Source organism: Nelumbo nucifera, chromosome 4 (assembly GCF_055504915.1).
Source record: "Nelumbo nucifera cultivar China Antique chromosome 4, China Antique-T2T, whole genome shotgun sequence".
In the NCBI taxonomy this organism is placed as follows: domain Eukaryota; kingdom Viridiplantae; phylum Streptophyta; class Magnoliopsida; order Proteales; family Nelumbonaceae; genus Nelumbo; species Nelumbo nucifera.
The window spans coordinates 62869081-62887584 of record NC_142652.1 but is presented as its reverse complement, the minus strand read 5'-3'; the positions used below and the strand labels follow the sequence as shown (position 1 = coordinate 62887584).

Genomic DNA, 18504 nt, shown 5'->3' with positions numbered 1-18504 from the left:
AGGAAGTACCACGTACTCCGAGAGATTGTTGGTAGAGGGGACATCTTGATTCAGAAGGTAGCATCAGCGGAGAATGTAGCAGACCCATTGACGAAGCCACTGACACAGAAAGTGTTCGAAAAACACGTGGAAAGAAATCCAATTTAGAGGAGCTGATGATTAAGTTCATATCAAGTGTGGAAACAAGATTTCAGAATCAAGAGGCATCGATTAAGAATTTAGAGACTCAAGTGGCGCAATTGGCACGAATGATATCCGCTAGAGTCCAAGGTGGCTTGCCTAGCAATACGGAGGTGAATCCAAGGGGGCAAGTGCAAGCTATTACCTTGAGGAGTGGTAAGAAGCTGATTTTATGTGTGTGTATTGTTGTACTTGATTGAAGTTTTCATGGACACTCGAGCATTTGGTGAACATCCTGAACTGTCAATGCATGAATAAATTTTGGCAGTTGAGAAAAAGAGGACAATAAGGAAGCAAAATTGTCCTTTGACAAAGTCCGAACTACTCCGCTATCATGAATTGAATAGTAAAACTAGCGGTTCATGATATGTGTTCTATCCCAACTCCACTGTTTCAAGTCGAATAGTAAAACTAGCAGTTCTATCTGCCTCTAGCCTGTGACCCTTGTGAGATGGAGCATAAAATGCACTCACATTCAAAAAAAAATATTTCACAGTGACGACTGAGGTTCAAGGGGAAAATATATATATATATATATATATAGTTGGATATTCAAGTTAGTGCATTGACAAGAGTTAAGATCAAGCTCGATGTGATGGTTATTCATGACAATCAAGGAGCTACTATATACTGAATGGAATTGAGTACTGGAACATGAAGAATCTTATGTTCTTCTCTTCCTTCGTTCTTGTGTATGTGGTAAGAGTGGCTTGTCATGGGGATGAATTAGAATATTTATGTATGATTTCCGATTACTCAACTTATTCTCATCCCAGAATTCATGTAATAGTTAGGAGTAATTTGGGGGAATGGTCAGTTTATGATTATTATCTTTTGCTTGAGGACAAGCAAAAGCTTAAGTGTGGGGATATTTGATGTGTGTGTGCGCTACACACTTTTTATTGTCTCATATATGGTTTTTATGGATAAATTTTAATGGTTCTTGCCCTAATTGAGCTTAATTTTAGGAAAATAGGAGTTTGGAACAATTTCGGGGTGTTAGAGCATGAAGACATGGTGATATTGCTACAAGGAAGCACCTAAGAAAAAAGAGACACAACCGTATGTTATCTGGGAGGCTCCACTAGGCGATTAATTTTAGCAGAGTTCGAGTAGGAGTAGGACTCTAAAGCTGCAAGAAAAAGTATAAAAGAAAAAGGGAAGGAAGAAAGACACTCTCGATTTTTTCACAAGAACCAAAGGAGAAGTGTTGGGAGAAAGATCACGAGGCTTCCGAAGGAGAATTAGAGAGGAGATCGAGATTTCACGCAAGAATTTTTAGGCTGTCTTCTTCTTTTATTCAATGATTTTGGTGACCCATGTTCAACTAGGATTTTCTTTTGTTTGAATCTTTTATTCTTTCTACAATGCGGACAATGATTGATTTTATTTCAGTTATGTAATTAATCTTTTAATTAAATCCGATTGATGGTTATTCAATTATTGGGATTTCTTGATTATGGTTTTAATATTAAGAGTAACTTTGGCCGATTTGCTCTTATTTCTTGAGATTACTTATATTTCTTAAGGAAGGGTTAGGTAATCGGACTAACTGATCAAGGGAACGAATTGAGTGTACCTTAGAGATAATTTACATGATTCGTTTGGCATTCAATAACTGTTATCATTCTATTTTCTTGTCATTAATGCATCTACAGTAATTAAACCCTTGATAGAGATATAGGGGCGATTACATGTTAGATAGATTGGCATGTGCTCGAAAAAGACTATTCATGACAATAGAGAAATCGCCAAACCATAACTGAAATTAACATCAGTTGGATATTTCGATAAGATAATGGAACTGATTTTGAGATCAATTGAGTTTTTGTGAAGTGCTTTCTCTATTTAGTTAGGGTGATTTAATTCGAGAGCACCTAGGATAGTTAGCAAATCAGGAGTTAATTAATTAATTTTCGGATTATCAGATAACATAAGGTAGATTAAGTACTATTAGTTGTTGGATTAATCCTTGTGGGAACGATACTTCATTTACTCATTAGTATATTACTTGATCGACTAGTGCACTTGCTAGTGCAGTTCTAATCGCATCAGAGGGGTTCATACTTGCAGTTCACCAACACCACTACTACCTGTTAGACAATTTTTGTATGCCCTTAGCTTCAATCAGAATGATGTACATTATGAGTTTATTGTAAATGAATAAAGTACATATTTGATTCATGTTCCTTTGATGTGTTTCTGTGTAATCCCCTTAAACTAGACACATAATGATACTCGTGTTAGTTTAGAATGTTCACAGCCAGTGGGTCGGTTTAGGGAGACCTATCCTGATAAGGTTGACACTGATGTGCCACCAAGTCAGTTGGGGTGGCCTATCTCAGCCGCCAGGGTGAGACCCTAGGCACATGCAGTGTACGATTAATTGAATCTTTGAACCGGACCAGATTTCCAGTATTGCCCTGGACCTTGGAGATTAATGGGCAAAACTGGAAAGTTACACCCGACCCCTAGACTCGATTATGAACTACACTAGGTGTCAGATTGAGCTGTCTTTGATGTACCAATTAGTAAGATCCTTAGCGGGGGTCAAAACTTGGGTATGTTGGGACAATCTGAGAATTCATCTGAGTGGGTGATCATAGTGACAGGATCAACCCCTTTGTCGGACAAAGGTAATGATCGGGGATGCACTCTCACTAATGGAAACCAAGACTGCTGGTAGCCGATTTCAATCGTTGAGATTTGTTTTTACAAAATATATTTTATAGGAGATATAAAAGTATATATATATATTATGGTTTCCGAAATGTTTGCAAAAGGATTTAATTCCCAGGATCGATATAAGCAGAGAGTGCAACACTGTTCCTTCCAGCCGAGGGAGAGGTCCTCTCTTGTCGGGCAATGTTTGATCATTATGGGCTGAGAGGTTAAGTGTAAGACCATTGAAGGTAATACCTAATTGGCTAATCTTGCATCTGCCCACAGTCCCAGGGTGCTACAAGGTGGCTTGTCCCAGGGACCACTTAGGGTAAGTGTTGGCCCAATAGAGCCCATATGATGGGTTTCAGGGGGTGCACTGTCCATAACAGTGTATTCGGCCAGGCCTTGTAACATAGGCTGGGCTGAACCCATGTGGCTATGTGTAGATCAATGTTTGGGTCCCACGCCATACAAGGAAGCCCAGCTGGGCAGCAGTTAGGAAGGCTAAGTGAGCACGTAACCTTAATGGGCCTAAAGCCCATTTCGAACTGGGCTAATTTAATTAGTTAAATATGGGGCGAATTCTGGAATGGATTAGTAGATAGGATAGGGTCTTAATCCTATCCACTCAGAGAGTCCACATTCAGATCTGGAAACCCCCTAATAAGATTAGGAGAAGGCTGATCTAATCTGCAGATAAGATAAGGGTTTATCCTTATCACCTAAAGGGATGTCTGATCCAAATATGATTTGGATCAGCAACTCCTAATGGGATTAGGAGTAGATCCTTTAAGGTTACAAAAGAAGGAAGGGGCGGCAGCCTTTAGAAGACACACATTCACATCCTCTTTAGATCTGAAATCACAGAAGGAAGAATTAAGCAACCCTGCGAAATTCATTCTTGCCGCCTCCTTCCTGTTGCCGCCTACCCTGGCAGTTCGATCTCTAGTTCAGTGGGAGAAATCAAAATTCGATCTTGACATGAGTTCCATGTGAAGGGACTGATAGGAAGTTGTGCTCACGTGCCATCCTGCTACTTCTTGCGAAGGATTAGGTTTTTGGAGAGAACACTTTCTGCTCCATCCTACACTGCGCCATATTCAATGGGAGCAGTTTTTGGATCCTTCCTTGGGCGTGAACACCTCCATTGAGAGATAATATTTCTCTGTATCAGGTATAATCTTCTCCTATTGGTTTTATTCAGATCTTGTTCAGTTTATGGTTCAAGATTGGTCTTTGAAAATATGATTTTCTAAAATAGGGAATGCGATTCCCAGTTGAAGGGAGAGAATTTTTTTTTGGAATTCGCCCACCTTATTCTGCAAGATTTAGGCGTCCATACGATGGATCTCTCATCCCTTCACTACCACCTCTGGATTTGAATCCCAACCATTTTTTCTTCAGTTTTAGAATTACTTTCAGTTCTTTAATTTACATTTTATTTTTCTTCCTGCAAATTTATTTTTATTAGATTTAATTTGTATTTTATTTCTTTTCTACAGATCTGAAATTTGGCCAGGTAAGACGGAAGGCCTAGCTCGAGAAGTTTGAGGGTCAATGGAGTGATCCGGAGACTGCTACCTTTGATCGGATTCTCAGACACTTTTATTTCGTTCCCTTTATTTACTTGTTTCTGTTATTTATTTTTATGCAGTTGTTTTTCTGAGTACTATTTGAATTTGGTTTTAATGAATGCTATATTTTTCTTTTTAATTAATTAATTTTATTTTTTTGCAACTCCCCTTCGTGTTCTCTCTCCTGGATCTAAGTACGTAATTATTTCTCCCCTATTTCCCTGTGCATACGACCCATTCTCATCACTTTACTGCGTTAGTAGTTGTTTAAGAATCAGAATAAATTATAAATGTTTAAACTAGTGTTCCGAAGTGTTTAACGACGCGCTTCCGGACACAGCACTCTGCCTATTCTTTACTATGATAATATTGGCGCCACGTATCTGGCAGCTGATTCAGTGTTTCATGCTCGTACCAAGCACATCGAAGTGGACTTTCATTTTTTGCATGATCGTATTCTCCGTAAAAATTTGGACGTCCAATATATTTCTACTGATGATCAGCTAGCCGATATCTTTACCAAACCTCTTGCTCCGACTCGATTTAATTTTCTCCAGTCCAAGCTTCATGTGCTTCCAGCCCAATTTCGCTTAGGGGGGCGTATTAATCTCTCCAAAAGGTAACTCCACAAGTTTGGAAGTTACCAATGGAGGCTCTCAGTCTTGCTTAGCAACTACCAATAAAGGATCTTTAGCAGCTGCCAATGAAAGATCTCCTCCAAGAATAGAAATTACTAATGAAGGCTCTCATACAAATTTGGCAACCACTAAATTAGAAAGAGAATTAATTAGCAATACTTGTACATAGGCAACTGCCTAGTCTATTCTTACTTTCTTTTATTATTTTTTGTTCTTTGTGTATATATACTGTACCCATCTCAGCCTGGTCAACAGGTCAAGCAACACAGAGCAATCTTTTATTTTTAACTTTTCTCTCTTCTACATTCTTATCTGACATAAAGCTCAGAATAAGTCTTTGGGATCTTGAGAAATACAATGTAGTTATCTACGTCATCCTTTAAGAGGAGAGGATTGTCATCTGCAAAGAGAAGCACCAAGACTTGAGGGGCCTGTCTGGCTAATTTCGTTGGTTGGCTATAAGAAAGTTTCTCTACTCTCTTCTTTAAAGACTCGAGAAGCCCTACATAGCCAACACAAATGGATAGGGAGACAAAGGATTCCCTTGTTGGCTGCCATTAGTATTGAAATGAATTTAAGTACTTGATTGATCTAGGTCGTGTGAAATCCCATCTTTGACATTATCATATCAATTAACGACCAAATCTTATGCCCTTTTTCTTCGTCATTTTGAAGATAATAATGAAAGGTTTCGTGGGCAATAAAGGCATTATGGCGGTTGTCAATGATGCAAGGAAAAATAATCTTTTGTGTGATTCACAAACATTTTAGAGAAAATTAACCTTGTAAAGGACATTGTATATAGAGAGCAATTGGCGCCCTAAAATCTGTGATCTTTGAGGGACTTTTGGACGTTTGGATTACATAGTGATGAAGTCTCACTCACCTCACTATGAATTTTCAGAACTTCAAAAATCTAACTAACTAATCTGGTAATGTTTGACCCAACCTCCTTCTGAACGGCTTGCCATACCGGCCTTCTCGCCTAAACATCCGGGCCAAGTGCTTTGAAAGGCCTTATTTGGACCAGGGTATTACTTCCTCAAGGGTTTACAGGTCTGTAAGGAAGTCTTTTTGATCCTTGGTCACATGAGGAAATTCAGTATCATAAAAAAATCCTATCATAAGAGAATAGTGGGTGAGGAATTGTAAGTCTTTGCAAAGTGGAACACAATGTAAAGCTTGATCTCCTTCTAGTTCGACACTCACCTTCCATCTCATTCGTTTATAGTTAAGTGATATGGTTCTGATTCCTGTTGATGATAAAGGATTGGTGAGTTTGGTCCAAATTCTTTCAAATTCCTTTGTCCTCATTTCTCCCTCTACCTAAGGACCTCAATGAAATCTCCTAGAGAACAACCTATGATCCTTGAAATCAGCTTCAATATTGTAGATCATGATGAAGATAGTAAGATTGCTCGACTATGATGTAGGTCATGATCTTGTCCATTGGTGAACACAACTACTAGGGTTAGGGGTTCAATCAAGCCAAGCTGAGATGAACTTTGCATGTCTTGGCTCGGTTCGACTAGAATAATATTAAACTCGTGCTGAGTTTGAGTTCCAAAGAGCTTGAATTTGGGTAGAAAGCTTGTAAATGAATATATTTTTATAATATATATATATATATATATATATTGTTGTGTATTATGCATAGAAAAAATATATTTTATACATAAGACATATTGTCATAATATATATTATAAAGTATATTTTTATATTCTATAATATATGTATGTATGCGAGCTTTTGAGCCAAACATTTTATTTGTCGAGCTGAAGTTCGAATAGCTAATCGAGCTTAGCTCAAGATTTAAACTTGATTAGAATTAAACTTGAATAATTGAGCCACAAACCATTCGATTAGAGCTGGTTCGATTGCAACAATAACTAGGATCACAGTCAAAATGGGATAGAAATAAAAAATGGAAGAAGGATAAAATTCGGAACATTACAACACATTTATCACAAAGAAATTTCATTGAAATAATTTTCAAACAAAGGCCGGTATACCTTTTCAACTTAGCGTGGATATAAGATAGAAGTATTGGGAGAAGCTGCAATGGAGAATAGGGTTAATTTGGAATGATGGTTGTCACCATCAGGTGATGAATTTGGAGGTGCATAATAAGTGGGTACAGGCATCTTTGAAGGGAGAACGGGCAATGGCATTTCAAAATTAAGAGCTTGTATTGCTTGCCGTATGGAAGGCCGGAAGTTGTAGTCTGGGTGAGCACACCATAGCCCAACAACCATCAAGCACTCCACCTGTTTGTCATTAAAACTAGTGGTGAACAGTCTTGAATCAGCTGCTTCCAAAAGCTTTCCTTTCCCATAGAGCTCCCACACCCACTCTACCAGTATTATCTTGTTTTCTTCAGCCTTGGATTCAACAGACCTTCTTCCACAAGCAATTTCCAATGCAACAATTCCAAAGCTATAAACATCTGACTCCTTGCTAGCCTTTCCAGTTGAAATACATTCAGGAGCCATGTATCCCATGGTGCCAGCCAAGGCAGTGGTTCTTGGCCCTTGTCCATGGTCTATAAGCCTTGCCAACCCAAAATCTCCAAGCTTGGCATTGAAGCTAGAATCCAACATCACATTGCTGGAGTTAACATCCCTATGCACAACACACTGTTCCCACAATTCATGCAAATAAAGTATTGCAGAGGCCAACCCTATTGCTGCATTGTATCTCACCTCCCATGTCAACAAGCTACTCTCTCGAAACAGATGGGAATCAAGGCTTCCGTTGGGCATGAACTCATAAACAAGGAGCAGCTCTTTCGTTGGTGGCACCAACCAACAAGTTGAACCAAGTTCTTATGCCGTAGTCGGCTTATGATCTTCACTTCAGATATATACTCCTTTATCCCTTGTTTAGATCCTCTGGAGACCCTCTTGACTGCAACATCCAAGTTGAGATCCTTCAAGAAACCCCGATAGACTGCTCCAAACCCTCCCTGACCAAGCTTCCCTTCTTCATTGAAGTTATTTGTTGCACGAACCAATTCTTTATAGGAGAACCTCTTTATTCCGGCTCCCTTTTCAAATTCTTCATCAATGGCCAGATCAATGGCCCCATCGTCATCATCTTCGTCTCCACCCCTCTTCCTGCACAAAACGAACGAAATAACCATGATCAAGATACCTGCAGCAATCAGAGCACCTCCACCAACAACCAAGCCAACCACCCCAATCCTATGGCCTTGTTCTTCTTGCCTGTTTCCAAGCTTGAACTAAACTCCCAGGAGTAGAATGTATGCAATTCGTTGGACTCTCCCGTGGCAGCAGAAAACCCGACAGTAACTTGTTCTGGTAAGTAGTCTCTCAGGTCTACTACATAAGAAAGGCTTGCCTTGATCCCACTGGATGCTGGATCGTTGGGGTACGTTAAGGAAACACTAAGATTTGATGACGAAGAATTATAGCTGATCCGAGCCTGAGCTAGTCTCCCGTCTTTCATGCTGCCCGGCCCCGGCCATGAAACATTTGTCACAGACACGAGAGAGTTAATATCGACACCTATGTGGTCGTGACTTGGATCAAAATTGTTTTTGAAGGTATCAAACTCCACGGCAACAATGGAGTAGTTCTCTGTTGAGTTGAATTCGAATTTTTTGTCCAAAAGACCAAGAGAGCGACCTGATGAGTTGGGTGGGAGCTTAGAACCTTCGGGAGCAAGAAAGAAGGCAAGGCCATCTGCACCAAAGGTTCTATTTTGAGACAACATGGTGAAGTTGAAATTAGTGGTGAAGTCGGTGAGCTTTCTTGTGGATTTGTTCCAGAGGTGCACCGGTTGCCAGTATTTGGCTCGCCCAACGGCAAAATAAGGGAGACCCTTGTCGAATTGATTTGGGGTCAGTTGGATGAGTTGGTCGGAGACATATGCGGAACCCTCGTACTGTATTTCCCGCATGTTTGGGTTGAAACTGGAGAAGTTGAAGGATACTGGTGTTGCAGAGGGGATAACTAATAATAATAGTAGAATGACAAGTGATGGAGGGTGATTTGGCCCGACCTCATAACGAGAGGACACGTGGACGTGATTCGACATAAGTGATAACTCAGCATAACGAGCTCGCTCAAAATCAGCGTAACGAGCTCGCTATAACCCAGCCTGACAAGTCGCCCTGAATAGCAGCTCGCTACAAGGTAATGCTTTGTTGCCCAGAGCTAAGACTCCCCCAAGTAGGGAGCACCCTGAGCTAAGACTCCCCCAAGTAGGGAGCACCTCGAGCTAAGATTCTCCCAAGTAGGCAGCACCCCGATCTAAGATTCTCCCAAGTAGGGAGCACCCCGAGCTAAGATTCTCCCAAGTAGGGAGAATTCCGAACTGAAGACACTTCGGGTTAAGCTCGTCAGCTCCCTAGCTAGAATAAGCTCGCTCCTGTCCAAACCTAAGTAGGCTACCTCAGAGACCTGCCTCGGGTAGAAGTACCTCGGCGGATCACCAACAGCTCGGTGTAAGGTCACTCACTGCAGAGCAGTTCGGCGTATCGCAAGGGATTTTCTACCTGACAAACGTACCTGCCAAACTTGGAGACTGCACCCATGTCTCTCGTCTGGCGGCGTCGTGCCTGCCAACCTTGGAGGTTGTTTCTTGTCTATCAGGACCATACTCTGCAGTGGTCACCTTTACCCAACAGCTCAACTCTGACAAATAACGGCCAGCCACTCCAAGCCGTTATTTGACAGCAGATCGCCACATTAGAGATTCAGAGGTGGTTGCACCTAACATGTCAGGATGCTAGTATATAAGGACCCCGACCCCCAGAGGCGAGGGTATTACGTGATCATCACTCTAACTCTTTAATTTCCTTGCAACTCTCTCTCTCTCTCTCTCAGCTTTTAATCCAGTTACTAACTTAAGCATCTGAGTGTTCCCGCAGGGTGAGCCCCCTGGGATCTTTCATCTTCTTCCTCACAGGTAACTCTCGTCCATCGCCAACTAGAAGCGCAACCACTTCTAGCTAGGAGTGACCAGGTCGCGCACCATCAACAAGCATATGAAACTGATCAGAAAGGTAATTTGGAGGTGCCGTGAGTTGTAGAGAGCCAAGCTTGAAAGGGTGGATGAGAATGAAAACCAGATTCTGAGTCTGAGTCAAAGGTTGTTAAAGCAATCTTCTTTATATCATTTTTTTTAATTAATAATTAATTTCCTCCCTCCAAGGCACCAACCAATACTTTTTCTATTAAACGTCAAGATACAGGAAGTTTCTGTAGAGCTTCTAATCAATTAAAATTGCAGGTTTGCCTTGTGGAAATTAAGGGACTCTGATCTATGTTCTGTGTTCTGTGGGGGTCTTTCAATCATTTTTGTTTATTGTTTATATGATAACGAATGGGAATCATTTAACAAGAAAAATGATTAAATAATCATTGACATGTGGCCATGCTCACGGCCCATTAGCTGGATGCTAAGAATCAATAGTTAGGTTAAAAGTGGTTTCGTAGTTTGTACGATGGAGCTTAGAGGGGAGTAAGGGACTGTTTATTTCGTGAGAATAGGGGTCTAGAATTGGAAGAATAGAAAATTCCAAATTCGAGCAAGCGACCATTCAAAACTGTATATGGAAAATGATCGTTCCATATACGACAATGGATTTAGCCTAGTCTCAATGACCAATTGACCTGAGTCTTCGACGTTGGGTTAAGGTACACTAATAATTTATGGCCGATGTAGACCGAAATTATTTATAATTCCTAGGTCAATGAGACTTTTTTAACGTACACAATGGATGTGGAGACCAGATCTGTTCCTTACACCTGGCGCCTCACACGACACGTCCAATCATGGATTGGGAACATCTCCCATATTTGTTAGTTTTTATTCACGAGAGATGTTCCCAATGCACGGTGGATGTGCCTATAAGGTGCCCATTTGTGAGGAGCAGATCCCTTCACATGGATGTGGTGGTCCACAAAACCGGATCTGTTCCTCAAACCTCACATGCACATTCTACCATGCATTGGGAACATCTCCCGTACTTCTTACTTATTATGAAGTGAGTTGTTTTCAATGCACGGTGGATGCGCCTGTGAGACGTCCATTTGTGAGCAGCAAATCCTGTCTCGTGGTTCACCAATTTTGCGTCTTCCTACTCACGGTTCCACCCTTCATTTTTTCTATACCAGTTTGAATTAAATTCTTTATATTCAACTTTTCAACTTGTGTATTTTCTTCATGTATGGGAACAAATAAAAAAATATTGTAATTGATTTGCTCTATCAAAAGTCAAAACCATGGTTTTCAAAAGTGGACCAGGCCGAAAAAATTGGGAATCAATTAGGTGATCGGTTCCATTTTACCCCATAATCGTTATTTCGCCAAAAACTGTTGATTTAGTAAAAAAACAACTGACCCAGGAAGTCGAACCGTTCGAACCATCCAACGGTTTTAGTCGTTTTTTATTTTTTTATTTTTTTGTCAAAACGGACCGTCTGTTCGGTTCAAACGGTCAGGCTATTCAACCCAAAAACCGGACCCCTGATAAGAAATGCAAGATCTAGTCTGGTAATAGTAATGTACTAAAGAACTCCCACTAGGCTGTGATAAGAAGTAAGATCCTTGAGTGGGTTTCCTTCTTGCTTGGAGAGCTGGTAACCATTAGGTAGAAGTGAGCCAACTCCCATACAGCTATCCATATTGAAGCGCTTCAACAAATTGTCAACATATTTTGATTGAGAAAAATGAATAACATTAGTGGTAGATCTAAATTCAATGCCCATGAAATAGTGAAGTGAGCCCATATCTTTAACAACGAACTCCTAATTATGAAGTGAAGAGATAACTAAGAAAATAGAGAGCTATCTTGATTTCTAGTGACTAGAATATCATCAACATATATTAAAATGAGTATGAAGCAAAAGCCGAGAATTTAAATCACTAAAGAGAAGTTAAATTGTTTGAGGGAGATCCAAAATTTCAAGAATCTCTCTCCTCCCTCTCTTGTTTTTGAGTTTGTCTTTTCCTCTTCCCACTCTTGAGTGCATGGGAGACTCCTTGTCCCACATTGCTTGGGAAAGGAGTGGAGGTAGAGTATACCTATAGCTTTATTCTCTCTATGGGTAGGGATCCATAAGAGAGAAGCATTATAGATATCCCATCCGTGTGAGGGGGGTTGGGGGTGCTTTTCACTTGCACATGCCGAGCTGGGTTGGGTTGGAGTAAGGGCGCGGGTACATTATGTACTGAATTGGAAATTTGTTTTAACTCGATTAAACTTTTGAATTTTGAATAAAAACATATCTATTCGAATAGGTGTCTCTTCGAAATTCAAATTTAATTTTTTAAAATGTTCTTTCTCTTTTCGTGTCTCTTCCTCCCTATGCCTCTTCGAACAGGTGCACTGTTCTAAAGAGGCTCCTATATGAATTGACACCTTTGTGTCCATTGGGATCTGAGAACACTCTATAAAAGAAGTGTTGGTTCACCCAATTTACACACAATTCATTCGACAGTCTTCTCTTCTTTGTTTTTTCTGAGCATCAAATCTTGTGGTTCACGGAGGTCTGGTAAGCATGGGAAAACATTTCTAGATAGATGAGATGGACCAATTGCTTAGTCATCAACTAAATGCATAGAGGAAGCTAGAGAAAAATCATTGCAGAAGCAAATTAAGTACAAACAACTCATGGCCTCTAACTTCAATAAACACGTAAACCCTAAAAAAATCAACAAGGGTGACAAAGTACGGAAAACAACGCTCCATGTCAAACAAGGTAAATCAACTGGAATGTTTGCACCTAACTAGGTCGGACCTTACATCATCCAAGAAGCTCACCCAACAGGGTATTAGGTACTAAAAGATGTAGCCACAAATGAACAAGATGAAATAGTGAATGGTCACTAGTTGAAGTTGTATAATGAGTAATGATGTAAACATTGTCAAATTTGAATGTGAACTCTTGAATAAAACATGTTATGTTTCTTTTGTACATATCATCAATGTTGAATAAAGCATGTTATGTTTCTTTTCTACATAGCATCAATCTTGAATAAATTGTTCAAAGTTCTCTTTCACAATTGTGTTTATTATCTATGTTATTATCTATTCCCTGGTCCGCCAAGAAGGCCCTTTCAACCTTAGGTGCGATGACATATTCCCTAGTCTGCCAGGAAGGCCCTAACAACCTTAGGTGTGATGACATATTTCCTGGTCCGCTAGGAAGGCCCTGATAACCCCAGGCGCAATGACATATTCCTTGGTCCGCCAAGAAGGCCCTAGTAACCCTAGGTGTGATTACATATTCCTTGGTCTACCAGAAAGGCCCTAGTAACCCTAGGTGCAATGACATATTCCCTAGCCCACCAAGAAGGCCCTGACAACCCCATGCGCAATGACATATTCCCTGGTTCGCCAAGAAGGCCCTAGTAACCTTAGGCGCGACTACATATTCCTTGGTCCGCCAGGAAGGCCCTGGCAAACCCAGGTGCAATGACATATTCCCTAGTCCGCCAAGAAGACCCTGACAACCCCAAGTGTGACGACATATTCCTCGGTCTTCCAGGAAGGCCTTGGCAACCCCAGGCATCATGAAATATTTCTTGGTCCACCAGGAAGGCCTTGGCAACCCCAAGCACGATGACATGTTCCTTGGTCTGCCAGGAAGGCCCTGGCAACCCCAGGCATGATGATACATTCCCTGGTCCGCCCAAGAGGGCCCTGGCAACCCCAGGCGCGATGACATATTCCCTAGTCTTTCAGGAAGGCCTTGGCAACCCCAAGTGCAATGAAATATTCCCTGGTTCACTCAAGAAGGACCTAGCAACCCCAGGCACGATGACATAAACCCTGGCAGCCCCAGAAAGGCCTTGGCAACCCCAAGTGTGATAATATATATACCCTGGCAACCCTAGGGAGGCCCTAGCAACCCCAAGTGGGATGATAGATCCAAACACTGAGCTTCCTAAGAAGTGATGACATATGCCCTATTAACCCTAGGAAGGTCCTAGAAATACTAGGTGCGATGACAAAACACCGACACTTATCTATCTAAAATGCGATGATATATTCCCTGGTTCCCCCAGGAAGGCCCTAGCAACCACAAGTGCAATGACAAACCCTAATATTGAGCTTTCTAAGAAGCTGTGAATTAGCCTAGCAACCCCAGGCGTGGTGACATATTCCTTAGTCCACCCAGGAAGGCCTTGGCAACCCCAAGTGGAATAATATATATACCATGGGAACCCCAGGGAAGCCCATGAAGGCCCTGACCATAGTAGGTGTGATGACAAAATCTCGGCACTTATCTATCTAAAATGCAATGACATATTCTATAGTCCACCCAAGAAGGCCCTAACAACCATAGGTGTGATGACAAGCCCTAATATGGATCTTTCTAGGAAGTGATGAATTACCCTGGCAACCCCAGGCATGATGACATATTCCCTGGGGGGAGAAGAAGAAGGAAAATAAACTTTAGAAGAAGAGCCTATAGTAAACCAACCCATAGTTCCCTTTCCAACTACACTCACAATTGGGCCAGTACTAAAGAACAAAGAAACTCACAATGAGGAGAGCCGGGAAGTCCATATTAACATCCCTCTCCTCAATGCCATCCAACATGTCCCGACCTATGCCAAGTTCTGGAAAGAGTTGTGTACTGAATTGATGGAGCCACAATCGGCCCCACAAAAAATGATGCTCTTGGCAGATGTTAGTGCAACTCTCCTAAATCAACTCCCCCAGAATATGAAAGACCTTAGTGCTCATTTCATAAGCTGTGTCATCACTGGAATCACCTTTGATCGGGCACTAGTGGATTTTAGGGCCAATATAACTCCACTTCCATCCATTTATGATAGGTTCAGGATCGGTGAGTTAAAATCAACCCCGATAATTCTACAACTCGCTAATTGGTCAATCAACACTCCTCAAAGTGTTATTGAGGATGTAATGGTTAGGGTAGAGGGTTGTCACTTCCCATTGGATTTATTCGTAGACATGACCCCAGTCAAGGAGTTGAACCATATCCCGATAATCTTAAGATGTTTATTTCTAGCAACGATCAATACAAACATCAACCTTAAATCGGGAGAAATGAACACTTCATTAGGGAAGCAGAAAATCCAGTTAAACATTTTTAGTGCCCCTAAGTATCCAAACCTAGGGGTAGATGAGTTCAAGATAGATATAGTGGATAACTTTTTAAATGACTTATTTACCCCTTGGTTAACCCAGTTTCAGCCCTGTCAATCAGAAGATGAAAGTGAGTCAGAGAGTATAGATGGAAAAAGTGCTTGAATGTGTTCGACTGAAGACGTTAAACTTAGCACTGGTTGGGAGGCAACCCAACATAGTTTTTAATGTTTTTTCTTTTAGGATTAGAGTTTTTTTTTGTTCTTGATTCAAGACCAGGTGGCATAGCTTGAACCCCTCAAGAAAACCCTATTGATTATTCCCTTGGCCCAAGTCCCATTTGCATCATTCTAGTCATGTCATTAGGGACAATGGCATTTAAGTTGGGGGCTGAGGAAAGAGAGAAAAAAAAATTTGAAAAAATTTTGTGAAGCTAAGCTTTTAAATATGTAGAATTAAAATTTCATTGAAATCTTTAAAATTTTCCATTAAAAGAGATTCCCAAACAGAAAAAAGTTAAGGAAACTGATAAAAGAATATTGAATTCTGTAGAAATTGGTAGCAAGTGATAGGAGTCAAAATTGGCCTTATTTGAATATTATCGAAACCATTTAGAAATTGGAAAAGACTCCCAAGTTTGCCCCTGTCAAAATAAGTAGAGAAAGATTGAGAAATTAGAAAAACAAATTCTTCAAATTGTTAAGATACAATGGACTACCTTTAATAGTTCTGCAAAAAAAAAAAAAAAAAAAAAAAACAGGAATGAAAGGTCAATGAACACCCTAGACTTAGTAACCGGGTCTCTTCACCTAAGTCGAGTGTCAAGATTTGCTTCAAATGGAAAAGGGAATGCCAAAGACACTTACCTAACACTTAGTAACCAGGTCTCTTCTCCTAAGGCAAGTGTTGATATTCGCGTAAAACGATAAAACGTAGCAATAAAAATAAGTATGCATAACAAATTCAGGGGTAGAAATCCGCTATCAAAAATGATAAGAAGAATACTTGTCTGATTTTAAATCAATCTCATTTCTAATTCAAGTTCCTATAATATTCAAAAAAAGACAGTTTTACCCCCTAAAGCCCAACACCGATCTATGCAGAGTTTGAGAATGCTGGAATCAGGATGCTTAACTAATTCTGTGAGGGAGGATTTTGAGATGGGAAAGATCAATATACTCAATGTAATTTTAAGGTTGAATTGCCAAGGGACTAACAATGGTTAAGTTGGGGGTGTAATAACCCTGCATTTTGATGCCTTAAGGGCATCAATTTAGGGGTATTTAAAGCCTTAGAGTAGTCAAAGTGCACCCTTTTTCCAGTTAAAATCAATTATGTGATCTCTGAGGGTCTCTATGCAAATTATGTAGAAAACTGAGAAGTTTTCAGGGCTAAAAAGTAGTTTTTGGGAAGCTGGTGTGAAGTCCAACTAAGAGAGGGGGTGTTTTTGTAAAGAACTGAGAACAGGAGGGAGCCTCTTATCTGCTAAACCTAGTTGGCGCCCATCTTATTGTATTACCATGCTCCCCTCTCCTTAGCAAACCCTAGGGAGCCTTTTCAACCTAATCTTTTCACTCTTAGCAAACCCTAGCCGCCCCTAAGTGTTTAATCTCCACCCTCCACCTCTTTTAGTCTCAACCACTCATTTTAGGGCTCTCCTTTATAGCTTCTAAACCCTAGGGTGCCACCTATTCTGCTAATCCTCACCATTCAGCTCCTCACCATTAAATCTCAGCCACTACTCCCTCCATCTTATATCCCATTTATTAAATTTAGGGCACCACATATTCTTTTAATCTTAACCCTTCAACCCTAAATGTTCTAATCTACACCCTCCATTTCTAGGCGCCCAAATCTTAGCACTACATAATATTAGGTGCCCTCTCCTTCCATTTTCAGCCATAGGATCACCCCAAAACCATCTTAGCCATCCATTAGAAACCCTAGGGCATCCCTAACTTTGCTAAATCCCAGTTGTCGCCCCCCGTCTTTCTCCCTATTTCCAGTTATACCCACCCATCTCTATAAAAAGGGTCCCAAGGGCCCTGTAGAAGGGGTTGGTCAATTCACTCAGGTAAGAATGAAGGCTGATCTTGAGAAGTTCAAGGGTAGAGGAACATTAGGACGCCTAGGCAAGAGGAGGGGTTCCTACTTGCAGTTCACCAACACCACTACTACCACCTCTGGATTTGAATCCCAACCATTTTTTCTTCAGTTTTAGAATTACTTTCAATTCTTTAATTTACAATTTATTTTTCCTTCCGGCAAATTTATTTTTATTAGATTTTATTTGTGTTTTATTTCTTTTCTATAGATCTGTAATTTGGCCAAGTAAAACCGAAGGCCTTGCTCGAGAAGTTCGAGGGTCAATGAAGAGATCCGGAGACTGCTACCTCTGATCGGATTCTCAAACACTTTTATTTTGTTCCCTTTATTTATTTGTTTCTGTTATTTATTTTTATGCACTTGTTTTTCTCAGTACTGTTTGAATTTGGTTTTAATGAATGCTATATTTTTCTTTTTAATTAATTAATTTTATATTTTTGCAACTCTCCTTCGAGTTCTCTCTCCCGGATCTAAGTACGTAATTATTTTTCCCCTGCTTCGGTGTGCATACGACCCGTTCTCTTCACTTTACTGTGTTAGTAGTTGTTTAAGAATCAGAATAAAATTATAAATGTTTAAACTAGTGTTCCGAAGTGTTTAACGACGCGCTTCCGGACACACTACTCTGCCTATTCTTTACTGTGATAATATTGGCGCCACGTATCTGGCAGCGCATTCAGTGTTTCATGCTCGTACCAAGCACATCGAAGTGGACTTTCATTTTTTGTGTGATCATATTCTCCGTAAAAATCTGGACGTCCGATATATTTCTACTGATGATCAGCTAGCCAATATCTTTACCAAACTTCTTGCTCCGACTCGATTTGATTTTCTCCGGTCCAAGCTTCATGTGCTTCCAGCCCAGTTTCGCTTAGGGGGGCGTATTAGTGAAAGCTCTCCATAAGGTAACTCCACAAGTTTGGAAGTTTCCAATATAGGCTCTCAGTCTAGCTTAGCAACTACCAATAAAGGATCTTTAGCAGTTGCCAATGAAAGCTCTTCTCCAAGAATAGAAGTTACTAATGAAGGCTCTCATACAAATTTGGGAACCGCTAAATTAGAAAGAGAATTAATTAGCAATCTTTGTACATAGGCAACTGCCTACTCTATTCTTACTTTCTTTTATCATTTTTTGTTCTTTGTGTATATATACTGTACCCATCTCTGACTAGTCAATAGGTCAAGCAATACAGAGCAATCTTTTATTTTTAACTTTTCTCTCTTCTACATTCTTATCTGACATAAAGCTCAG

At 40.4% G+C, this 18504-nt stretch overlaps 1 pseudogene; it reads right to left on the bottom strand.

The window, feature by feature from the left end:
• Positions 1-6991: 6991 nt before the first annotated feature.
• LOC104590852 (L-type lectin-domain containing receptor kinase IX.1 pseudogene) lies at positions 6992-8977 on the bottom strand (annotated as a pseudogene).
• Between the last annotated feature and the right edge of the window lie 9527 nt (positions 8978-18504).